Raw genomic sequence first — 25,446 nt, forward strand, 5'->3', positions numbered from 1 at the left:
TGAACTAGACAGCTGACGTCCCACAGATGGTCTTACTTAAGACGAAATAACCTAGATTTTAGGAAAAGAAACTAATATTCAATTACTGTGGAAACTGGTACTGCCTTGTTGATGCTATAAGACCAGACTGGGAATCTAATGAAAACCTCGTATTTTCCTATAGACCTTGAAACTCTACTTTTCATTCTAAACTTGCCAAAGAGTTTAAAATTATGAGTTATTAAAAATAACACAAAGACACAAAGCTAAGCCTGTGATTGCCCGCAAGACCTACTCCTTAGTTGTCGTGTAGGATAAAGGTTATACTACATATGTAATTTTATGAATAAATACAACAAATGTTTTGTAGCTTTAAAAAAACACATTTTTTCATGAAAACTTTGTATTAAATTGATAATTCAACTTTCCATAGATGACATCTTAAATTTAAAAAAAAAAAAAAGGAAACTAATTCAATCAACTATTTTGGTCCAGAATGTTTTTTACCATCTCCCTCTCAAAAATTGTTTTTAAATATATTGGTGGTGTTTTGTTCACTGTGGAATTCACAGCAACCCTGGGGCTCTCTGACCACGGTGCCGTAATCTGTGTCAGCTGCAGACGCTGAGTGAGCTGCAGAAGTAGCTTCAAATAACAGTTTTGAAAGGAGTCACTATTTACCATGCAGAAAACTTAGAAGACTGAGATGTTAAAAAAAGAGAGAGATGATACTTAGGATTTTTGAATCTTCCATTTTGAAGACTGTTTTCTATTTTCTTAACCCCCATGTTAGTAGCCCCCATTTCTCTCCTCTCCTTCCTCATTCTCACTTTTGTTTTCCAATTTCAAGTGTTGCAAAGTTCTCCTGGAAGCATAAGCTTTATAATACAAGTGATATTTTAGAGAGAGATCTGAGTCAGTGACATGGGGTCAGACCCATTCCTCTGCTCATCATTTAATATACAAGCACCTGCTATGTGTTCCAAGAAAACCCAGGAACTGTGCAGAGTTCTTCAAAGTTTACTTAGCTACATTTTAATCTACAAAATGTCTCAATGGCATAACTATTCTTGCCTTATTATTGATCCCACTGAGGAGCTGGGTTTTGGGCAGGAAATGGAATTGAGAAGTCAGTATATAGACAATTCCCCCTCCCTCATTTTTTTGTTTGTTTGTTTTGACTGAACCCTGGCCTCCTTGGGATGAGGAGGTTGTGTGGGCCCACATTTACGTCTTTACATGATTGGCTTTCTGTACCCTTCTTACCTTCCTTGTGCATGCTATTGTGATTGCTCACTCTTACCCCTCCTTCATCTCTACTAGGTGATAAACTTTCTGAGGACAGAATGGTGTCTTCTTTTTTCTCTGAGTCTTCCCCAAATTTTCCAGAACCATACCTTGTATGTAAATGCTTAATGAACACTTACTAAATTATTAAGTTTGCTCTAATGAGAAGAAACCACCAAATATTATCTAAAGACCAAAACAAGAGGGAAAGAGAAAAACACTGTCATAAAGATCCTTGATCTTAACTGTGTCTGTACTGGAAACCTAAGGTTTCTCCTTCATTCCCTGTAATGCCATGTGCACAGCACGCTCACCAAGTGTGACTTCCCACAGGTTAGATGACATATGGGCACTGAAACAAATGAGGACGAGAAAGAGATCAGCACCACACACACTTAATCACATATTTTCACTCAGAAAATAGAAAATTATTTTTCTTTCAACACGTATGGCAGATTCTATAGATTCCTAAGATACTATAGATTCCCTGTGATAATCAGAAAACTCCAGCTATTCAACTTACCAGCTTCACTCACTGGTAGAGAAACTGGATACCACAGAGAAGCTCAGGGGAATAATTTTCACTGCCTGATTAAAAAAGCCAGACCCATGTGGGTGTTTCTCTCACTCAGCAGCCCCTTCCTTTTTGTCTTCCCATGGGTCCTGTCCTCAAGCTGCAGCAGTCATCTTACAGTGAGGAACAAGAGTGCTGGGAATGAAAGATGATGTGCAGAGCCTGGAAAAGGGTGAGAACCGGAAACATCTGGTCTCCAGAACATGCACAGTCCTGCTGATCAGCTGCTGTTCACCTGCATGTTCTGTGCCGCGTATCAGGTGCCCTGCTAAACACTTTATATGCATCCCCTCGTTTTATTCTTAAAACAACCCTAAGGAGAGACATCTGCAGCCTGTTTCAATAGATGAAGAAAGTGGGGCCCAGGAGGCCCAGTCCCATCTCAATGCCATACTAAGTGGCAGGCTTAGAGCTAAAAAACCACAGCTACCAAAAAAAAGAAAGAAAGAAAGAAAGAAATAGCCGACCCTTTAAGTGCATTTTAACTCTACTTTTACATTTGCTAATCAACCCAGTTCTTCTCAGTGTGCAATCTGAAAGGGAAAACATTCACAGCAACTAGGTCAACGCAGACGTTTTACTTGAAAGAGACCACACAAGATGGAAATCCTGGGGAAAGGGCTGCGGGTCCCTGATACATCTCTACTCATGGTGATGAGGGGCATGCCCACCTACACACCTGGGCAGGTCACCCAGTCCCCAAGAGAGTTGAGCCCACCTCAACCCCAGGACTGTGCAATTCAACCACTCGGCAAAGGCAGTTGGATGGGAGGCATCAGTCAACTCCCGTGTGGGAATGAGTAAGTGAATTAATGCTCTCAAGGTGAGCAAAGTACGCAGCTGAGGACCAGGTCTGATCAATCCCATGAGGACCCACTGGAGGCTCTGGTAGCAAGTAGTAGGTCAAGTGTCTGCTAAAGAAAGGAAAGCAGGCAGAGGGGGAGGGAGGAAGAAAAGAAAGGGCCTAAGAGAGGCCACTGAGGTCATTCAGTGACACCCCTGCCTGGATACTGCAGCACTGGCCTGGTCTCTGCAGAGCACTGTCCCTGGTTTTCAGGGTCCCCGCTGTCACATAGACAAGGACACCTGTTGCATTTCAGTCCTGTAGGGCCCTTTAGTGGGGTTTCTGTTCTTGACTTCTGATTGCTCATGGCTAGAGAGGTGAGCCCTGCACCTGAACAGCGTTGATGCTAACTGGCTCCATGCAAGTGTCCACAGATGGTTGTTCTGTGTTTGCCAACTTGCCTGCTCAGGCTTGCACGGATTTTCGGGATCTTGGATCTATATTCTGACTTTAATAGGCAATGCTCCCGCCCTCCCTCCTTTTCTCTTTATTCTCTCTAGGAGTAAAGAGTTCGCTTACAGACCTATGGCCTAACATGGATTCAGGCCTTCTATCCTATCCCCATCTGGGTGTTGCTTGAACCCTGATTCAAGCACACTATTGCAATGACACTCAGAGTGTCGTCCCTGAACCAGCAGAATAAGCACCACCTAGGAACTCCTTATAAATGCAAATTCTTAGACCCTACCTAAAAATCTTAACTACTAAATCATAACTCTGAGAACGGGACCCAGCATTGTGTTTTAACAAGCCACTTGGTTGATTTTCCTGAGTTCTGAAATTTTAGAACCATTAACAAAATTATATAAATGGATATTTATTTTGAAAGATATTTTTCATTGTCTTCTGGGTTTAGAAACTATAAGTAGTGCTTTTATTAAGTCACTAAGAAGGTTAGACAATAAAGTAAATTATTGTCTTTGTTCAGGTTCTCATGAAAGTAAATCCTTAATGTAAATGTAAACTAAAAAGTAAGTACAGTAGTTCCAGGAAGTAGGAAAGGATGCAGGAAGAATGAGACAGAAAGGAGGAATCGTGGAGTCATTAGTGTTACTGTCATCAGCAGCCAAAGCTCCACTGTTTTGTACACTCAGATGAGTACAGGAAACCCCTCAGAATATTTCGTCTAAGGTTTGGGAGGGTTGGACACTTATCCCCTGCTTCCTATTCCCCATTATTTGAGGGTCTGCCCTGAACTGTGGGGTGCAGCAGCGTGAAACTGGTCTACAGCGAGAGTGGATGATCCCTGGAGGTACCTGATGCAGGTGCTCCTGGATACAGACCCAGTCTCTGCCACTGTGACTTGGGCACTGGAATACAGGGCACCAAATGCTCCTGCCATAGCTCCTCTCACAAAATTACACAGGAATGTTTTCAGTCTTGCAAAATAACAGGGCTTAGGTTAGGAGAGAAAAGATTGGCAAGTTGCTGTGTGTTTTTAGTAATTTTGTTTTTACGTTTATTTGAAGTAATTGACAAGGGGGCACTTTAGGAACAATTACTATTCCTCCAAGAACTGTGTTTTATAACTAACCACAGTTACATAACACATGTTTCATAAACCTTAACACCCAGACAGACTTAGATGGAACTCAAGGTTTGTGAATACAGCCCAGATAATTGTGGATAATTACGAAATGGTATTAATAGGTTGTTATTGTAAAGGATTTTTTTCACTGCATCCAAAACATAGAGCAGGGCCTTTAAACACAGAATGGGAAGGAAAACAAACAAACAACAACAAAAAAAACCCTCTGGGTTAAATAATGTGTTTCAGAGTTTCCCTTTAAAAGTTTCCCATTTACAAAGGAAGATTTATTCTTGTTTACTTTCTCAAAAAGAGGCTTATGGTATACTATTTTCAAGGTAGACAATTCTCTTTTCTATGACAAAAGGCGTACCATTCAGTGACACCTTAATAATGTCCAGTTATGTACTTAATGAACTCAGTTCTTCTGCCTCTTCATGCCTAAACTCAGTAACTAGATGCCAGAGCCTGCTAGTTAGTTGTCCCACAGTGTTTCTTTCCCTTTCTCTCTACAGAGATAGAACGCCCAATTTTTAGCCAGATGGTGGACTGGTCTACTTATCCCAGCTTCCCTTGCAGCTAGGTGTGACCATGTGATTAAATGTGGCCAATGAGAGATGAGTAAAAACTCCATGTGGCAGCTTTTGGCAGCTTTCTTAAAAATCTAGGCTCCACATTCCCTTTCACCCCTGTTTGTCATCTTTTTCTCTTGCTTGCTGACTAACACTGTGATAACTTAGCAATCATCTGACCCTTCAGAATCTAACAGTTGATAATCTTGAGCAGGAGACAGCAAACACCAAAACAGTAAAGACAGCCCAAGGGGTGGACAAATCCAGCCAGGCAGCTCTTTTTACACAGTGGACACAACAAATAGGTTTTCACAGGTTTTAGATGCTGAAAAGAATATCAATAAAGAATGATGTTTCGTGACTCATGAAAATCATATAAAATTTAAAACGCCGATATCCATTTTAAAAAGCATTAAAACACAGCTACAACCATTTACTTACCATTTACAGCTTATTTTGCACTCCAGTGGCAGAATTGGGTAGTTGCAGCAGAGACCCTATGGCTTACCAAACCTAAAATATTAGCCATTTATAGAAAAAAATATTAACTCCTAATTTTGGCAATGGAGGCCACTAAGAGAGTGAAAAATTGTAAAATCGGGAGAGCCCGGATCCTTCAATACTTCTCACAGTAGAGCTGTCATACATGGAAGTAAACCAACTCTTTTGAGGCATGGTTGTGTAATGTGCAATAGCCTGGGTATTAGTCCTAGTCCTTCCTCCCTGTCTCCTGCCTGTGACACGTCTTTATGGTTCCTCCTATAGAAAGCCGAGCATGGTTCCTTATCTTCTGTCTTTGGCCTTGGCCAATTGGATGTTAGCAGATAACACACAAGCAGAAGTTCCAGATGCATCTGCACAAATGAGTGTGTCCTTTTCTGCCACTGTAATTGTCATGAGATCTTTGCCTGGTAGCCCACTGATCCCTGGAGAACGAAAGTGAAGTGGATTTGAAGTTCACCTTCAAATGTGCAATAAATTAGAATCACACTGGCTGATCTAAAGGCTTTGTTTGAGCCACCCCAGCTAACCTGTGAGTTGGGGGCAATTCACTCTGCCGCAGCAATTTACTCATACACATGGTTGTTTGGTCTCTGTTACTTGTAGTCAAACCTAAACCCACATGGTTGTCTATGGCAATCACCCATCACTGAAAAGGAAAAAAATTTCTAAGCTTTCTGAAGAGGTATCTGTGAAATTTAGAAGGCCTAGATTAAAAAATCTCACCTCTGCTATGTAAAATTTGTGTAATCATGGAAATGCTATTTACCCCTCCTGAGTCTTAGTTTCTTTGTCTGAAACATGATAGATGAAATATCAAAGTATGTATGTGGAGAGACAAAACAGAAGGAAATACAATTATAAAATCCATATGTATTGAAGGTTTACTATGGGCCAGGACTGTTCTCAAAGCAGCCCTGTGGAAATCTTTCTGCTTCAGTCCTTATAATGATGTATCAAGAAACTGAGCTTTAATGCATTTAAGCAACTCCCCCAAAATACACAGCAAATGGTAGAGTTGCACCCAACCCTTGAAGTCAATTCAGAACCTGTAATCATAACACCACCTTATTTCTGTTCTTATCTTCCTTGCAACCCAATTCTTACCTATTTCAGAAGAAAAACATTCTTTATAGCCAACAACAAAATGTTTACTCTGAAAATGAAGAGTTAATTACCACCTTTTAAGGATCAGACTTGATAGCACCAGGTGTACCCTGAAACCACTGGTTTGCTGACAAGATTTTACCAGGTAACTCAGCTCCTCATCCCAGCCCGTTAAAGCAGTTGCAGATTTCTGTGGTGTGAATCTCACCAGGGCTGATTTCAAGCTGACAGCCTGAGGGTCACCAGTCATGAATTGGCAAGAAATGAGCTCAGTGAGCTGCCCAGAGTTGCCCAGGGACACCACTGCCTCAACCTACCACACATCAAGACAACTCACATCTATACAGGGTCAGAAAAATGAGTGTTAGGCAACCCTGCTTCCCTTCAGAGGCGAGAGTCAGAATTTAGCCCATGGGGTTAGGAATTTGCAGATACAAATGCCACCAGGATCTAGACAGTTATCTGACTAATCTGAATGTTAAGAACATAGAAATGGTGGGTCAGTGATGAAGCAAACAGGTTCTGTAGGCTACAGTAAAAAGGCTTTCAAAGTCAGGGTTTTAGTTAATGTGCCATCCTACATGTATATGGACAGGCAGACACACACACAATTAGAAACCTGTAGACTAGATTCAGCTATGAGCCGTCAGTTTTCTATGACTCTCTGTGACTCAAAAGTTGAGTATTAAACTGTGTTGTGAGGATTTTGTACAAAACATTTACTCAGGAACCTTCAAAATAATAAATTCTGCTAACGTACCCTTCACTGTGTCCAGTGAAATGATATGATCCTCACTGTAATGAAAACAAACTCTTAAATGACAAAATTCTATTGATGTCTTTTTTCTCTGTTACCCTTATCAGTCCAATACACCTAATCAAAATGGCTGCCTTGTGTTTCAAGCTAAATTTTTTGGTAGATTCTATACAGCTTGAGAATAGAACAGTGCCCTACATGAAAATGTTAATCTCCAAAGCAGTTTAGTAACCAAGCTACCAACTCTATTTCCATGGTTTTAAAAAATACCTCAGACAGAGATTTGGAATAAAGAGCTCCAAAGTCTGGGATCAATCAAGAAATCACTCCCTAAAAATCTTGTTAGCTCCATTAAGTGTTTCCATCTAAAACCGAGTTTTATTTTAGAACAATTCCAAATCCTTTGAATTAATATTCCATTTTCCTTTTCGCTGTTCCAGCACTTCTTTTCATATATGCCTTTGTTTTTTCCAGCCTAGCAGATGTTTAAAAATTTTAATGAGTAAATTCAAGTCCCTAAGTTAATTCAGAAAGATAGAATTATAACCAATCTATTCTGGCCAATAAATTATCACTTTAAATTAAATCACCAAGTGACCAGAACCCATATTCCTACAAAAATAAGCAAAATACATCAGAGATTGTCTAAACATTTCATAATTTGGGGGGAATGTGCTGTCGCCAGTCTTTTTAACCTACATAAATGTGTGGGGGTTTGCCAAGGACTACAGCCGTGAGTGTTCAGCTGTTTTAATCTTATCAAAGTGCAGCTGAAGCAAAGTGATTATTTATGGCACATGGCTTCAAGCACACACAGAACACCCATTCCTCTTAAGCAAGGACCTCCTCACTGTGTTCTAGAGTTATAAAGTTGGGTTTTAAGAACACAGACAGGCCAAATGGGCAGATTTCAGAGACTATCATCCCCACCTAAATCAAGGGAGTTTAGTTTTATACACATGGGTCACTACAAAAGTTCTGAGACAGACTGTTTCCATTATTTCACTACCAAGAAACAATCATTCCAAATGATATTATCAGGTAAATTTGAGAAACTAGAAATTGTTTTTCTTGTCTTGAGTAAGATATCTATGCAGAACTAAGTGATGCAAGTATCATTACTCCTTCCGATCACACTGAAGGATAAAAGGGAGCAGGATAAACAATACCACCTCCAGACTCGTCCTGGACATCCGTCGCATAAGAGCCTCCTCTCTCCTCCTGTCCATCTCTCTCTTTCTGATGCACACCTACCATTTCCTCCTAAATTAACATCCTGCTTGAGACCACTCTGCATCCTACACGCACCCCCGACATGACTCCAACTTCATCCTTGACAGAGTGCCATGACAAAACAGTTACACTAACAGTCACTGATGATGGCTCTGCTGGACAAGTGTGCAGACTGTTCAAGATGATAAATCAAACAGTGGAAATCTCAGAATGAGCCTCAGTATGAAATCTGGTTGGAAGAAATGGAAAGAAGAAGGCAAAGAAGCCAAGAGTCTATGAACTTCTGAGTAACAGAGGGCCAAAGATGTGCAATGGCCATTTGTGGCTCATAAGACTAATATTGAAACTGAGATCAGAAACCTATGGGCCATATGTTAAGTAGACCCCTCTCCTAATTCCTTCTAATACCACCTACCTGCCTTGTCAAGGCACCTCATAGACTGACATCTCCTTCAAAATCCTTTCCATCAGCTCCCCATAAGGTTGCATCATCAAAACTTATCTTGCTGTTCGAGTTCTTAAGTCAGACTAGGGAGAGAGACCAAGACAGAGTTTTCATGGAAAGGCCTCTCATGATGATCACGGGTCCTGTGGACCATGTGCAAGCTGGCAGCATCGGCAGAACAAACAATGCTCCCTCCTGAGGCCCCACCAGCCAGCTCCTGATCTGGTCCCATAAGTTTTCACTTAACCAACTTGATCGTGTGTTTAAAATGCCTCAGCATCCTAAAGCATGGTCCTTTCCAGTTAAAAATACTTTCTTATTTCTAATTTTACAAAGAAAGAATAAGAAATCAAAATAACTGTACAGAAACATATTTAATGCCATACTTCTAGGTTCACATATATTCCAGAAATTAAGATCTACTGATCTTAATTAAGATTATCTATCTTCAAATTAAAATAATTCACACTCCCCAAACCCCACTTGCCAGGAGGTTAACAGTACCCATTGAAAGACATGGCTAGGAAGGAGTTAAAACTGTGTCAAGAAAAAAGTGATGTAAAGAAAAAAATATTCTCACTCTAGGTCTTTTAATGGAAAGTATCAAAAGGAAGCAAAATCTTCTGAGAAACAGAACCTTTGTAACCAACAAAGTCAGAAATGGTAGAGAGAATGTGGGAGCTAGTGCCACTCAAAATAAGCAAGCTCACTCTGCCCTTGGTCTTAAAAAACAGCTAATGACATTTGATTTTCATCTTTGCTTTATGTGCCATTGTAATGTTTAAAAAGATGATAAAACACACAGGAATTTGCTATAATTAAAGCTGAATCTCATTTTACATTGAGAATTTGGCATACACTAGATCCTCTAGAGCTAACATAATTCAGGAATACTTTACCAATACCATTTCTGCAATAAAATGTTAAACATTTCAAATATATATTTAAATAAATATTTTAAATAAATAATTTTAAATCTCAGAAATAAAAATAATCATCATTTCTAAGATTAACAATTAAGAATAGGTCATTCAAAAAATTCCAGATTCTAAAAATTAAAGGATTTAATAAGAAAATGTATTAAGTGTTTGGATAACAAACAAACAATAAACAAGTTTTAAAAAATGTTTCTCACGTATCAGCAATTAATATTTAGAAAATAAATTTTAAAGCTCTTTCAAATGCAATGAAAATATAAAACGATTATGTAAAATGTCTGAAAATAAAATCATGAAGTTTAAGGAACCACTGGGGAGGCCACAGGAGGTGCTGACTTGGGGACCAACTGGGAAGGGGAAACTGAGTCACTGGGTTTATGGAAAGAACAGATCAGCAACACACTGCTCAGATCGACAGGAACGTTTACGTTTAGGCAGGTCTAGAGATTGAGCCACTGTCGTTCATGGTTTCCTCTGTGTTGGCTGAAGTTTACGTTAACAAGCGATGCATTCTCTGAATTCTACCTGGGGTAGAGCTCCGCTTCCCTTCTCCTAGTTCAGGATGTCATTACCTTCCCTTGTCTGCTGCCATGATGTTCTAATCCTTCTTCCCTCCCTCCTTCCCATCTGGGATCTCCAACTGGGGCACATGTGCCCTGGGGGCTAAGAGATTAATCTCAAGAGTGTCGACACAAATACTAGATCTTCTGTTTATATTTATCCTCCCCCCAAAATTTAATAAATATAAAATTAAAAATAATTCATTTCTGGGGTGGTGCCGTGGCTCAAGGAATAGGGCACTGGCCCCATATACCAGGGGTAGTGGGTTGAAACCTGGCCCTGGCCAAAACTGCAAAGAAAAAGAAAAAAACTAAAAAAAAAAATTCATTTCTTCATATATAACAGGAAAATAATATAGTACTTTTTCATTGCACTACTATGAAGATTCGTTAATATAGAACAGTGCTTAGGGAAAAGTGTCTAAGTTCTAAATAAAGATTAGCTGTAATTATTAATACCTGTCACTACTAGTGCCCTCTCTGGCCTGCCTCTGATATGGCAAGTATCCTAAGGGCAAAGAGGAAAATGATGAAGCAGTTAAAAAGTAGGATTGTGATCATTTCATTTTAATCAAACTACTCATCATAGAATAATAGTGACAGTGAAAGAATTCTGCACCAAATAGCCTGAATTATACCACTAATTGAAGATAGCATTAAAAAGTCAAGCCCAGAGAATAAGAAAGTCACAACACTGATGTGTTTGATCAGCCACATTCTGGGGTAGAAATGTGATGAATCAAACCCCATGTGGTTATGTAATTTTCCCCCAATATTAATACCAGAAACTATAAAAATTCTTGCCTACACATTTAAAAATTCAAGAATACATTTTGCTCACCTATCAAGAATTTTTGTAGGGCGGCGCCTGTGGCTCAAGGAGTAGGGCACCGGCCCCATATGCCGGAGGTGGTGGGTTCAAACCCAGCCCTGGCTAAAAACCACCAAAAAAAAAGGATTTTTGTAGATAGTATTAACAGGCATAGAGCTGATTTATTAAAAATTAAAAATCCAACAACCTCCAACGAATTTGTTACAACTGCCTAATATCAGGGAAGATGGAAATTCCCAGACTAACTTTACAAAAGTTTGCATAATCGGAGGGCAGGATTTAAAAGCAAATAAATATCCTGAAATTGAATAAAATTATAAAAAATGAATAAATATTTTAACTATAAAAGCAATGTAATCAAAACATCAAAAAATGAACTTACAGAAACTCCAACACAAAGAATAACCTACAATTTTTAGGAAATACAGTAGAATCCTCTGTAAGTTGACCACCCAAGGGACAATAACAAACTATCAACATTAAGAGGTGGTCAACATAAGAAACTAGGCCTATTGATATGTACATGCAGTGCATGCCCAGTCTATGGAAATTAGGTCAACTTAAGGAGATGGTCAGTGTAAGGAGGTGGTCAACTACAGAGGTTCTACTATATATACATATATATTATTCTCACTATGAACATACATAAATTGTATATTGTGGTAAAATTTTATTACTATCTTAATTATATATTAGGAAGCAAAAATACTTTACTGTTAAAATAAAATTCCAAAGAAATAAGAATTGAATCTTACCTTTATTTCATTTCTCTCTTTTGTATAATTTTGTAATAAACATAAATTTAGTACTATAGCACTAGTGATATAATTTATGAACAATTAAGTATATGGTAGGTTCATAAGCAATCAGAAAAGCTACAAAGATAAACACTTCTCTAGTCTAATTCTCACAGCTGCTAAAGTAATTCTCTTAATGCACACTTGAATCATGCCTTATGCCTCTTTAAAAATCTGTTAACGGCTCCCTATGGCCTAATGAACAAAATGCAAAGTCTTTAACAAAATATATGAGTGACCAAGTCAAGCATTTTCAGCCTAATATCTCTTAGGCCTTTCCCACACCCTCAGACATGATGAATTCGCCATATTTCCATAGCACTTAACCTACAACTTCAGCATAATACTCATTTCACTCTTTTGGTATTGCTAGGAGTTTCTGTGGGATCGTAGCTAGAGCACTGGGTGGTCAGGAGACCTCTGCTTGCAGCCAGCTCTACTGTTGCATAACCTTAAGACCCAAGTTTGTCACTTTATCATTCCTCATTTTTATAATGGAGATAACTGGAGATTGCTTAAAATAGCATATACAAATTTTCTAGCTCAGTTGTCTGTCACCAAGAGTCACTCCATAAATATTAGTTCAATCAATACACTAATAAGTAAATGAGTCACACTAAGAAGTGAATTTATATGTGCAATTTGACCAAAGGTGAATTATACTATAGATCTGTCAATTAAATTCACAAACTTACTACCTTGCACTTATGTTGGCAGTACTGTAAATAGCTCATTAAGCCTTCACGATCTTGATGTATCAGTATCTCACAGTTATGTATGTTCACATCAACATGTGGTAGTGTCTTGCTGAGTGGGGTTCATTATTGTTCTTCTATGTGTTGGTGTTCTATCATGTGAATGTTGGAGCTTGAACTAGAGCAACAAACAAATATTAAATTTCTTTTTAAACTTGGCAAGAGTGGAAGTGGCAGGACCATGTTAGTCCAAGTTTATGGGGATAATTTTGGGAAGAAAACAGCAGTATACAAATGTATTAAATGTTTTCCTCAGGGGAAAAAATCATGACTGATGAAGAGAAGTTCAGGACAGAACTGATGAAAACATTGAAAAATTCCTCACATTTTGCATCAAAATCATCAGCAGACTGTGAGAACATGAGTCCAAATAAACATCAATAAAGAAACAGATATGAAAATCTTTTTTTTTTTTTTAAGAGACAGAGTCTCACTTTATCACCCTTGGTAGAGTGTTGTGGCATCACAGCTCACAGCAACCTCCAACTCCTGGGTTTAGGTGATTCTCTTGCCTCAGCCTTTCAAGTAGCTGGGACTACAGGCACCCGCCACAATGCCCAACTATTTTTTTGTTGCAGTTTGGCCAGGGCCGGGTTTAAACCAGCCACCCTCGGTATATGGGGCTGGTGCCCTACTCACTGAGCCACAGGCACTGCCCAGATATAAAAATTTTAACTGAAAATCTTAGCATGAGAAAGGTGTGTGTAGCGTGGTCCTGAAGGAGATCACTGATGGATGACCAAAAGCAAAGGAGAGTTGAAGTTTGTCAAGACCTTTTAGGAAAGCAAGAGAATGTTTTGGGCCATGTTATCACTGACAATGAAACAGAGATGCACCAATACGACCCTGAAACAAAGTGTCAAAGTGGACAAGGGAAATCCACCAATTCTCCACAATCAAAAAAGTTCCATCAGTCCAAATTAAGAATCAAAACAATGTTGAAAGCCTTTTTTGATATCAGAGGGATTATTCATTTGTACCAAGTGGACAAACAGCTAACCAAATTTAGCTGAAGTGCTAAAAGGCTGCATGAAAAAGTTAGACAAGAATGAACTAAACTTTTCACAAACAACTCATGCCTCTTGCATCACCACAATGCACCAGCTCACACAGCACTGTCTGTGAGGGAGTTTATAGTTAATAAACAAATAACTATATAGGAACACCCTCCCTACTCACCTGATCTGGCCGCTCAATGATTTTTTTTCTTTACACAAAGGTAAAGGAAATACTGAAAGGAAGAACATTTTGATGACAACCAGAACACCAAGGATAACACAACCACATCTCTGATGGCCATTTCAGAAAGAGTTTCAAAATACTTTGAAAGGTGGACTAGGCACTGGCGTTAGTGCATAGCTTCCCAAGGGGAGTACTTCAAAGGTGACCATAGTGATATACAGCCACAAGGTATGTAGAAATTTTTCAAGGATAAGTTCTTGAACTTAATTATCTGACCTTGTTTTTTACTTATATAGATCTCTTAGGAACTCAGGGATTCTGATAATGAAATACACATGTTAATAGAATTACTATACATTATGCATGAAAATGACATTTACAAGAAGTATAAACATAATAAATCTCACAATACCCATAAATACATTTAATCACCTTTATTTTCAAGACACATGCAAATTTTATTGTCACTTAACATCTAAAGCATTTGACTCCCCCCCCCCCCGACTATTTTATTTTAGGATTAACAGAAGTTGTCTACATCTGGTTTTCAAAAATATTCACCACTTCTCACTATCTACCTAAAAATAGATAGAGTTTGGATGTTGAATGGACCCAGAAGTCCCTATCTACAGCAAGATTTCATCTAATGCTCTTAAACATATGATGGAAATAACTATGGGTGAAGTTTACTTTAGTCCTATCCTAGCAAATTTGATTAGCCAAGCAATTAACATAAGTGCAAATAAATTTTTTAACAGTACATGTTTGGCCTTGACTCAGCTCTTCAGCTGATGATTGTCACAAAAGATTCCATCTGGCACTCAAAGGAAGCAATTTAAAGCAATGGGCACTGAGATAAACAGGTGACCTTCTTCTACATTCTACCCACTCAAAGCAAAAAGCAAATTCTAACCCAAATTCACATATATGTAAAACTAAGAAAAAAATACGTAATAAGTACATGTGTTATTTAAAGAACAAAAAATCTTCAAACTCTTGTCTAGGCTTCTGCCAACAATTAAGAACAATATGTGTGACATGTTAGAAGAGCATCTATTGTATACATGTTTATACTAACTATAGTACAATCTATATTTTGAATAAAATAAAATGTAAAAGTGCACCTGTAAATACTCTAAGGCATTTCCCTAGGTGTATTGTATGGTTATGTCTCACACGAAGTTTCACAGAAATGCATATGTGCATGGGGTCAATCAATGCAAAGAGAAAAGCCATAACTTGGTCCCTGCCCAGTGTTGAATGTTTTTAATGGCTCTGCTTGAATCCCAGCCAGGAATTTAGTGAAATCTTCTGGCTGAAAACATCATTAATGAAATTACTTACTTTGAAATTCTTGTTTGTTTCTAAAAATGCCATAAGACCCCAGAGAGCCCCCTACTGCATGCTTTACTGCACACTTCAGGTCTGAAAATTAATATTCAGTTATCCAGTGAGCAGATGACAAGTGCTGAAACTAATGAATTGTGGAAACAGGAAAAAGATGAGCAAAAAGAAAATTTACAGTGAAGGTCAACATCATCAGCAGATACAGACTTTAACTCTTAACTCTCACTTTTAGCAGGTGGAAAGAAGAATCCTTGAGCATGGACTGAAGATGCCCTATGACAATTTTAGAAATTAAGGTAAATAAGACTTTAAAAATATATAATATTAATCTGGGGGAGGGATTTTTAATGAGCTTCAAATAGACTTACAATTTTTTAATTTGGAATTTTTAAATAAATTTGAACCTTCCAGTGTTGGAAACCAACATGTAAAAGCACAAATCCTTTTTATAGAAAAAAAATTTTAAGGTATGCCCTGATCTCCCCTCTTCCACTGGCCTTGTCCACTGCCCACATTATTCTCTGATGACTAGTTAATATATGATTTTTTCAAAACTGATATGGATTTAAATATCAAGGTGGATATATCATGAAGTCAATTTTGAATCTTTTAAACTCACTTTCTGTGACCCCAAGTATTAATTATTTTATATACCCCTCAAAAATTAAAGAAAAAACAAGTTTAGGGTATTAATGTGTAGATGTAGGCTGTAAGGGCATAGTTCAGCATCTCCCATGTTGAAATAATTTATGGAGCCAGAAATAGTGTTCTTACCAGAATTCCTTGTTTGTAAAAGTATATTCTACACACATGCTCAGAATTATACAAAATTGAAAGGCTGAGATAAACCAATGCAGAAGGCAGGTATGTGGTAGGGGCAGAGGTTGGCCAGTTGCTGGCTCTCCCACTGACGGCTGGAGATAGGAAAGGGCTACTCCGCAGTATTTTCATTTTGTACTAGGCTGTTCACTGGGGCAGCGGGTAGACTCAAACAGCATACAGCAGCAGGGTTGGATGCTGGGTAAATTGGTTCTCCCATTGGCTTGGTTGATGGTGGGGTTCATCATTGTAGGCGATTATTCACTTGGGAGGAAAAGTCCATGAGGTCCTAATACACAGCCAGCTCAGGCAAACCTGCTGAGCCATCCTTGGGGTAAGATGAGTAGCCCCTGTACTCCCAGGGGGGATGCTTGATTGTTAGGGGACACTGTCTGATAGGCCTCCTTGGAAGTCTAGTGGGAACTTGGTAACAAACTGAACAAGTCTGGGTTGAGGGCAAAAAGTCAAGAAGACAAGATCTGGTCTCCTTTGCAACTAGAGCAATATTCTATCCTATAACACCATAATACCTGGGGACTTTAACACTCCTCTGGTTGAAATGGACAGATCATTTAAAGAGAAACTAAACAAAGATAAAGGGACTTATTGCAATCCTACAACAATATACAGAACCCACCATCCCATAGCTAAGGATTATGCATTCTTCTCATCAGCCCATGGAACACACTCCACAATAGTATTATCCTATTTGACAAATCTAACCTCAACAAAATTTAAATAATTGAAATTATACTTTGTATCTTCTAAGATCACAAGGCAATAAAGATGGAACTCAACTCCAACAAAAATTTTCATCCTCCACACAAAGGCATGGAAACCAAACAAATGCTGAACAACAGCGAGGTTAAGGATGAGATAATGGTGGAAATTATTAAAATACTCAAACATAACAACAATGAAGCTACAAGTTATCAAAACCTGTGGGATACTGCAAAACCAGTCCTATAAGGGAACTTTAAAGCATTAAATGCCTATACTTGAAAAAGAAAAAGTGAGCACATCAAAAAATAATGAATCATTTTAAGGAAATGGAAAAAAAAAAAAGAATAATCCAATCCTAAACCCAGAAGAAAAGAAATGACCAAAATTAAATCAGAAATAAAAGAAATTTTAAAAAAATAATTCATAAAATTAATAAAACAAAAAATTGGTTCTTCAAAAAGATAAATAAAATCAGTAAGACTTTGACAAGATAACCCAGAAATCGAAAAGTAAATTCTCCACTTACCTCAATCAGAAACAAAAAAGGGAAATAACAACAGATATCACAGAGATACAAGAGATTATCTCTGACTACTATAAAAAACTTTACAACCCAAATTTTGATAATGTGGAAGAAATGGACCAATACCTGGAATCACATCATCTCCCTAGACTTAACCAGGAAGAAGTAGATCTCTTGAACACATCAATATCAAGCACTGAGATTGAATAAACAACAAAAAGGCTTACAACAACAACAACAACAAAAAGCCCTAGACCAGATGGTTTCACACCAGAATTCTATCATACCTTCAAAGATGAGCTTGTACCTATACTGCAGAACCTATTCAAAAACATTGAGAAGGAAGAAACTTCCCCCAACACATTCTATGAAGCAAACATCACCCTGATATCAAAACCAGGAATGGACCCAACTGAAAAGGAGAACTACAGACAAATTTCACTATTGAATACTGATGCAAAAATACTCAGTAAAATTTTAGCCAAAAGATTACAGCTACACATTAGAAAAATTATCCATCGTGACCAAGTAGGCCTCAATCCAGAAATGAAACGTTGGTTTAACATATGCAAAAACCACAAATGTAATTCACACGAATTTTGTGTACAATTTTAAATTGCACACTATTTTAAAGTGCACGTGAACTTTATGTCCACCCTGTGGAAGCAAACACAAAGATCATATAATCCTCTCAACAGATGCACAAAAACATTTGATTAAATTTTCAGCACCTTTTTCTAATAAGAACACTTAAGAATATTGATATAAGTGGCACATTTCTTAAAGTAATTAAAGCCACCTACAACAAACCCACACTCAACAGTGAATGGAGTAAAACTCTGTCACCACTAGTATTCAACATAGTCTGGAAGTTCAACCTAATGCCATCAGGCAAGAGAAGGATATAAAGGGCACCCAAATGGGGGCAGAGGAGGTCAAACTCTCACTCTTTACTAATGATATGACCTTATACTTAGAACACCCCAGAGACTCAACCCTAGGATTCTAGAAGTAATCAAGCAATACAGTAACATTTCAGGACATAAAATCAATGTCCACAAATCAGTAACCTTTGTATATGCCAACAACAGCCAAGTTGAGAAGCAAATCACATACAATTCCCTTCACAGTAGCTTCAAAGAATATGAAATACTTAAGAATGTACCTAGCAAAAGAGGTGAAGGACCTCTACAAAGAGAATTACAAAACCCTAAGAAAAGAAATAACAGAAGACATTAACAAATGGAAGAACATATCATGCTCTTAGCTGGAAAGAATCAACATTGTTAAAATATCTATACTACCGAAAGTAATCTACAGATTCAATATAATCCCCATTAAAATACCAATGTCATACTTTGAAGAACTGGAAAAAATAGTTCTTCATTTTCTATGAAACCAAAAAAAAAAAAAAACTATATAGCCAAGGCAATTCTTAGTAATAAAAACAATTAGGAGACATCACTCTGGCAGAGTTTAGGCTACATTACAAGTCCACAGTGATCAAAACAGCATGTTATTGGCACAAATATAGAGACATGGGCATATGGAATCAAATAGAAAACCAAGAGATGAAACCAGTCCCTTATATCCATCTGATCTTTCATAAGCCAAACAAAAGTATATACTGGGGGAAAGAACCCCTATTCAATAAATGGTGCTGGGAGAACTGGATAACCACATGGAAAGAATTGAAATTGAACCCACACCTTCACCACTTACAAAAATTGACTCCAGATGGATAAAGGAATTAAATCTAAGACATGACATGATAAAAGTCCCAGAAAAAAATGTGGGAAAAACTCTGAGGATGTTGACCTGGGTAAAGATTTTATGAAGAGGACTTTAGTGGTAAGCACAACGACAAAAATAAACAAGTGGGACTTAATTAAACTGAAAAGCTTCTGCACAGCCAAGGACACAATTAAAGCAAATAGACAACCTTCAGAATGGGAAAAGGTATTTGCAGATTATGCATCTGACAAAGACTTGATAACTAGGATCCATGGAGAACTCCAATTAATCAATAAAAATAGAACAAACGATCCCATCTACCACTGGGCAAGAGATACGAACAGAATTTTCTCTGAGGAAGACAGAAAAATGGCTAAAAAACATAATGAAAAAATGCTCATCATCCCTAATCATCAGAGAAATGAAAATCAAAAACACCGTGAGATATCACCTAACCCCAGTGAGAAGAGCTCACATCACAAACTCTCCATATCTCAGCATCTGCAGATACTGGCCGGGGTGTGGAGACAGAACACTTTACACTGCTGGTGGGACTGCACACTAACACAGCCTCTTAGGAAAGAAGCTTGGAGAGTCCTCCAAGAACCCAAATTACCTCCCATTGGTCCTGCAATCCCACTACTAGGCATCTACTCAGAAGAAAAAAAATCATTTTATTATAAGGACATTTGCACTAGAATGTTTATGGAGGCTCAATTTATAATCGCCAAGATATGGAAACAACCTAAGTGCCTATCAACCCAGGAATGGATTAACAAGCTGTGGTATATGTATACCACGGAATATTATTTAGCCATAAGAAAAGATGGAGACTTTACTTCTTTGTATTAACCTGGATAGAGGTTAAACACCTTCTTCTTCGTAAAGCATCACAAGAATGGAAAAATAAGTATCCAATGTGCTCAGTTTTATTAGTGAACAACCTAACACATGTCCACATATGAGAAAAAGTTAATTCTTTTAAAGCTGGGGGGAGGGGAAATGAGGGAGAAGGAAGAGGAGTTGGGATGCTCCCATGTAAAGGACACAAAGTAGGGGTGTGTGGCACACCTTTTGGGTATGGGACACGACTTCAAGAGGGACTGCATAACGTTCAAAGCTTGTGACCTGGTTGGTTGCACCCTCGCAATAACTTAACATTTAAAAAATATGTAAAATCTTACTGAACAAGATTCCTTCTGCTTTACAGATATATAGTACTAAAATATTTGGTGATAAAATGCTACACTGCCTTAGAATTAATTTCAAAGTGTTTCAAAGTAAGTAATTTCAAAATTACTTAGAATTAATTTCAAAGTAATCCATAGATGGGGGTTAAAGTTGGAGAGAGTTATAGAAGAAACAAGATTGGCTATGGGTTAACATTTAAGTGGGGTGTTAGGTACACTATCCTCTCTCTATTTAAAATGTCATATAATTCTTTAAATCTTATGCAGATATTAAATACAGCATTGTTTGTTGAAGAAAAAAAATGAAAAAAGAAGCTAACTATCCATCAGTGAAGTTAAGAATTCATTATATAACGTTCTATAGAAATAGTGAATGGCTCTTAAAAGAAAGAGTATATCTATTTAAACTGATATGAGCATGTTGTAAAGTAAAATGGAAAGTGCATTAATGAGAAAATAAAATGTTTTTAACTGTATAAAAGGTAGAGATGGATAGCTGGGCATTGTGGCAGGTGCCTGTAGTCCCAGCTACTTGGGAAGCTGAGGCAAGAGAATCTCTCAAGCCTAACAGTTTAAGGTCACTGTGAGCTGTGACACCATGGTACTCTACCAAGGGCAACATAGTGAGACTCTGTCTCAAAAAAAAAAAAAAAGTAGAGATGGTGAGATACATGTGTGCATCTACACATTACACTGATATATAGATTTTTTTTTAGTTTGCTAATGCTGCTATAACAAATTATCCCAAACTTAGAGACTTAAAACAGATTTACTCTCTTACAATTCTAGATATCAGAAATCCACAATGGATCTTACTTGGCTACAATCAGGGTATTAGCTGCTATGGTTCTTCCAGAAATTCCAGAGAATTCTTTTCCTTGTTCTTTCTAGCTTCCAAACCCACCTGCATTCTCCAGCATATGGCCCCTTCCTCCATCTTCAAATCTTTCTCTGACTGAGCCAGCTGACTGCTTCTTATAAGGACCCTTGTGATCTTGTTGAGCCCACCTTTACACTCTGTCATCATCGCCTCATCTCAGACTCTTAGCCGGATCACTTCTGCTAAGTCCCTTTTGCTGTATACGGTAAGATATTTGAGGATCAGGTTGTAAACACGTTTTGGATGGGGGTACAGTTCTGCCTATTACAGGTACATATCTTTCTAGAGATACAAAAATCCTGGTAATATTACATTAACCTGGGTAGGACTGGTGGCTGGAGACAGGAAACAGAATTTCTATTTATTGTATATCATTTTATATTCTCACTTCTTCTCACATGCAGGCCTTATTTTAAAGCACTATGTATAAAAGCCACCAAACTGGTTGATCCTTTAGACTCTGTTTTTGGAAGGCATAACTGAAATTGCCAAAGAAACTCGAGAGTAAAAAGCTACAGCTTTTAAGAAATGATTTTAATACGAAGAGCCTGTGGGGTGGGTGTGGTAGCTCACACCTGTAATCCTAGCACTTAGGGAGGCCCAGGCAGGACAGCTTGAGGCCAGGAGTTCAAGACCAGTCTAAGTAACATAGTAGGACTTCTATCTCTGCAAAAAATAATTTAAAATTAGCTAGATGTGGTGTCACACTTGTAGTCCCAGCTACTCAGGTGACTGAGGCAGGAGGATCGTGTGAGCCCAGGAATCTGAGATTGCACTGAGCTATGACTGAGCCCCTGTACACACTCCAGCCTGGGTGGTAGGGTAAGACCCTGTTTCTAAAATTATATCTATCTATCTATCTGTCTATCTATCATCTATCTATCCATCATCTTAAATATAAAGAGCTTTGTGAGATTGGACATTAATTTTAAATACTTTTTAAATTCTGTTTTCTTAGTAACCTTTGTCTCCATTCATTTTAAGGTGACTGAAGCTGGCTTTAAGCCCAAATGCATATTTTGAAAGTCTTACCATAAATTTAAATTATTTAAATTTAATTTATCACTATCTTATTTATTAAATTTAATAAATTCAAATGATCACATTATTTCTTGGAAATGTTTTATTAAAAAAAGAAAAATGGAGCAACAATAGAAAGAAGTTTATTCTGGTCTATCCCAGATGCTGCTCTCAGGTACAAGGAGACAAACCGGATCAGGACAGCAGGAATGTGCTCTCACTGTGGTTCAGAGAACTGAAGAGAAGGAACAGCCGCCCTGTTGCATGAGGATGGACACGTCTGTGCAGACAGTGAGGAAGGTCCGGGAGCTCCACGGCAGCCCAGAATCAGAGAGGAGTGGCGGGAACGGACGGGCGGAGCCGGCCGAGCTGCAGCTGAGGGCCGCAGTGGGACAAAGGCACGGCAGGTGCACAGGCTGGTTTGCTAAGTCCTACTAGAAAAAGGACCAGAGGTTGTGGGTTTCATTTCCCTTCCTTCAGTTTTCAGGATGTTAGATTTGACAGTGATCAACGAGTTGCAACAACCAAGCCTCTTTTCCATAGTTTTACTCTTATTTCCCTAGATATTGAAGGTTGCGATGGAAACGCCGGTTTTAAAGGTTGTGCTATTTCTGCTTTCGGTCGTTAACATTCTGCACAGCAGCCTCAGGAAGCATGAAATGAGATGTTCAGATTCTAATTGTTCTGGATACATTAATGAAGGAGCCAGAAAGGGTGGCAGCTTAGATACCAGCTTCATGAGCGGGCAATATCACGGCTCGTTGTGGGATTGGTATCTCAGCTGTAATTCCTCCTACTGACTTCATCCTTAAATCTTATTAAAATATTTCCCATGCTGTTTAAAAGAATAAAAATGTATTCGTGGATCACCTTCAAACTTATACTCACGACCATTTTGTGTTCTATCCCACATATGAACGTAAATAAATTATGTTTACATTTTTAAAAATTAGCAACAGTTCTGAGGTTATATAACATGATATATACAGAAATCTAAGTATTAAATTGAAAATATTTTCATACTAAAGCATTGAGTATTTTATCCTATAAACTATGTATGTGCAGATGGCCTGTTTCTCAGGGTCACACAATTATTCTTAGTTTGCTACATTTTTTTCCCACTCCTTGTCAGTGAATTAAGACTGTGTGAGATTTTTGCCCAAGAGAATGAAATGGGCAATCCTATTTTATGCCCTTACCATGTGCTGGGGTCGTGTTATTCTGTTACTCAGTCCTCACAAAAATCCTGTAAAGATGGTGTCATTCTCAGTTTACACAAAGATCAGTGTAAACAGGAGCTGAGTAAATTGTTTGATGGTGCTCAGCTGCTGATTTAAACTCAATCTAACGAATTCCAGATCCTCGGGTGCCATGTTCACCGCACAAGGTAATTCCTCCAATAGGACTTCTCATGTGAAACTAGAAATGTGTCTACGAGGAATTTCAGTTTTGCTCATTTGTTCAAGATTAAAGTACACACACGCAAACCAATACAGGGAGTCTTCATAACATTCTGTTCAATTGAAATTCTAGGATCTTCGTCCCCTTTAAAGTTGTCATTAATAAAATGAATAGAAAAATAGTAACAGTGATTCAACCTTGACATCACTTTGACTCATCATAACAAATTATATAGAGAGTAAAAATGGCATTATATGAAAATCTAAGCACACACTAAAATTGAGTGTCAGGTGGCTGAGGTTAAAAAGCTCAGTACTCTGATGTACTCTCTAAGAAGTGTTTGAGAGGCAGAAATTGCCGGCTCCCACCAGGACAAACACGCTGTAGGTGGTGAGATCCCTCTTATCTTCACAGCAAGTATTTGGCCTTATACCTCTTAAATGTGGGGAGATTTTCAGCCTCCCGGGAACTACATAAATCATGTCACCTTCCCTAAGAAGTAAGCGAGTACCATCATAGGATGACTCACAGCACACTAAAAGGAAAAAAACTTTCAATTAACACTTCACGCTTCATTGCTATTTCTATTTTTTTTTCAATTATTAGCTTTTGCTGCTGCCTTTCTTATGAGTTTCTTATAGCCTTTGAGACGACTTGTACTCAAAGCCTGCTGAGAGAGGGAGGCCGGGAAAACCACAGGCATTTCCCACAACCAACCCACCCGGAGCCCAGTGAATTTTACAGCTGAGATGGGGCGGTGGGACCTAACGTGTCTGCTGGCAAACAGGAGTCAGCATTCTACCCTTTCTCATCTCTTCCCTCCTGGCTCTGGCCAGGCTGTGCAATTCCAGAAGTGTCTCATAACACTGTTCAATTCTAAATCAGTCTTCATAAATCATTTTCATAGCTTCATCTACTTTCATCAGCCATTTGCAATTGCCCCTTCAAAACCTTTTGACAGATTTCTTTCTCACAGCTGTCCTTGGGCAGCAATTCTCACTGCAAATGAGATGAAGGCTATTGAACTTCTGAAAATCAGTCCCTCCCTCAACCTCTTGTGTCACTCTGATTATAAGCTCATCTCCCCAGCACGCATTCTGTGTGGGCAGGATGAAGAAGCTAAGATTTCTGAGTTGTATGAGAAAGTGATATGTGTGCCATTATTTGAGCTGGGGTTTCCATAAAAATGATGGTCTGCTTTGTGTTTGGAAGAGGCAGTCAATGCTTTTCAATCAACCGTCCTAACCAGCTTTGTGAATGAGAGTAGGTAAGCCAGAGAAGAAGCTGAGGAGAACTCACCTTCTAAGCCAGGGGTCCTCAAACTTTTTAAACAGGGGGCCACTGTCTCTCAGACCATTGGAGGGCCAGACTGCGGGCCCCGGGACGAGTCGGCTGCTAAGCAAGACAGACAGCAGCGGCAAAAACACCTGGCAGGCCGGATAAATGTCTTAGGTGGGCTGCATGTGGCCCACGGGCTGTAGTCTGAGGACACCCAGAAGACTAAGAATTGTCTAATAATTAGGTAGGGCGAGTTAGCACTAATTGCCCATCACCTAGGCAGGCTGAAAGGTCCCAGCCCACCAGGTAGAAGCTCTTTTTAAAGTGGAAGTAGCGGGGAAGGAGATCCAGGCAGAAGGATCTCCCATCTGCCTCCCCATCAGCCCAACCCCAAGGCTTAGTTCTTCTTCCCTCAGTACTACTCGGCTGTCCCACCCAATCAAGTCTTCACACTTAGAGCAAAACTGAGCAAGCCAGCATGACTCAGACGAGGCTTTTGTTTTATTATAAAATCTACTTTAGGTCATCCCTCATTTTCCCCCTCATCCTTCCTTGACACCCCCCTTACCTTTGTTCAGCAAGATTCCTGGTATGTTGGTATTGGGGTGAATGTAATGATAACAAATGTCAATATTAAACT

The sequence above is a fragment of the Otolemur garnettii genome, unplaced genomic scaffold (assembly GCF_000181295.1).
Source record: "Otolemur garnettii isolate 467f Iridium unplaced genomic scaffold, OtoGar3 scaffold00107, whole genome shotgun sequence".
Lineage (NCBI taxonomy): Eukaryota > Metazoa > Chordata > Mammalia > Primates > Galagidae > Otolemur > Otolemur garnettii.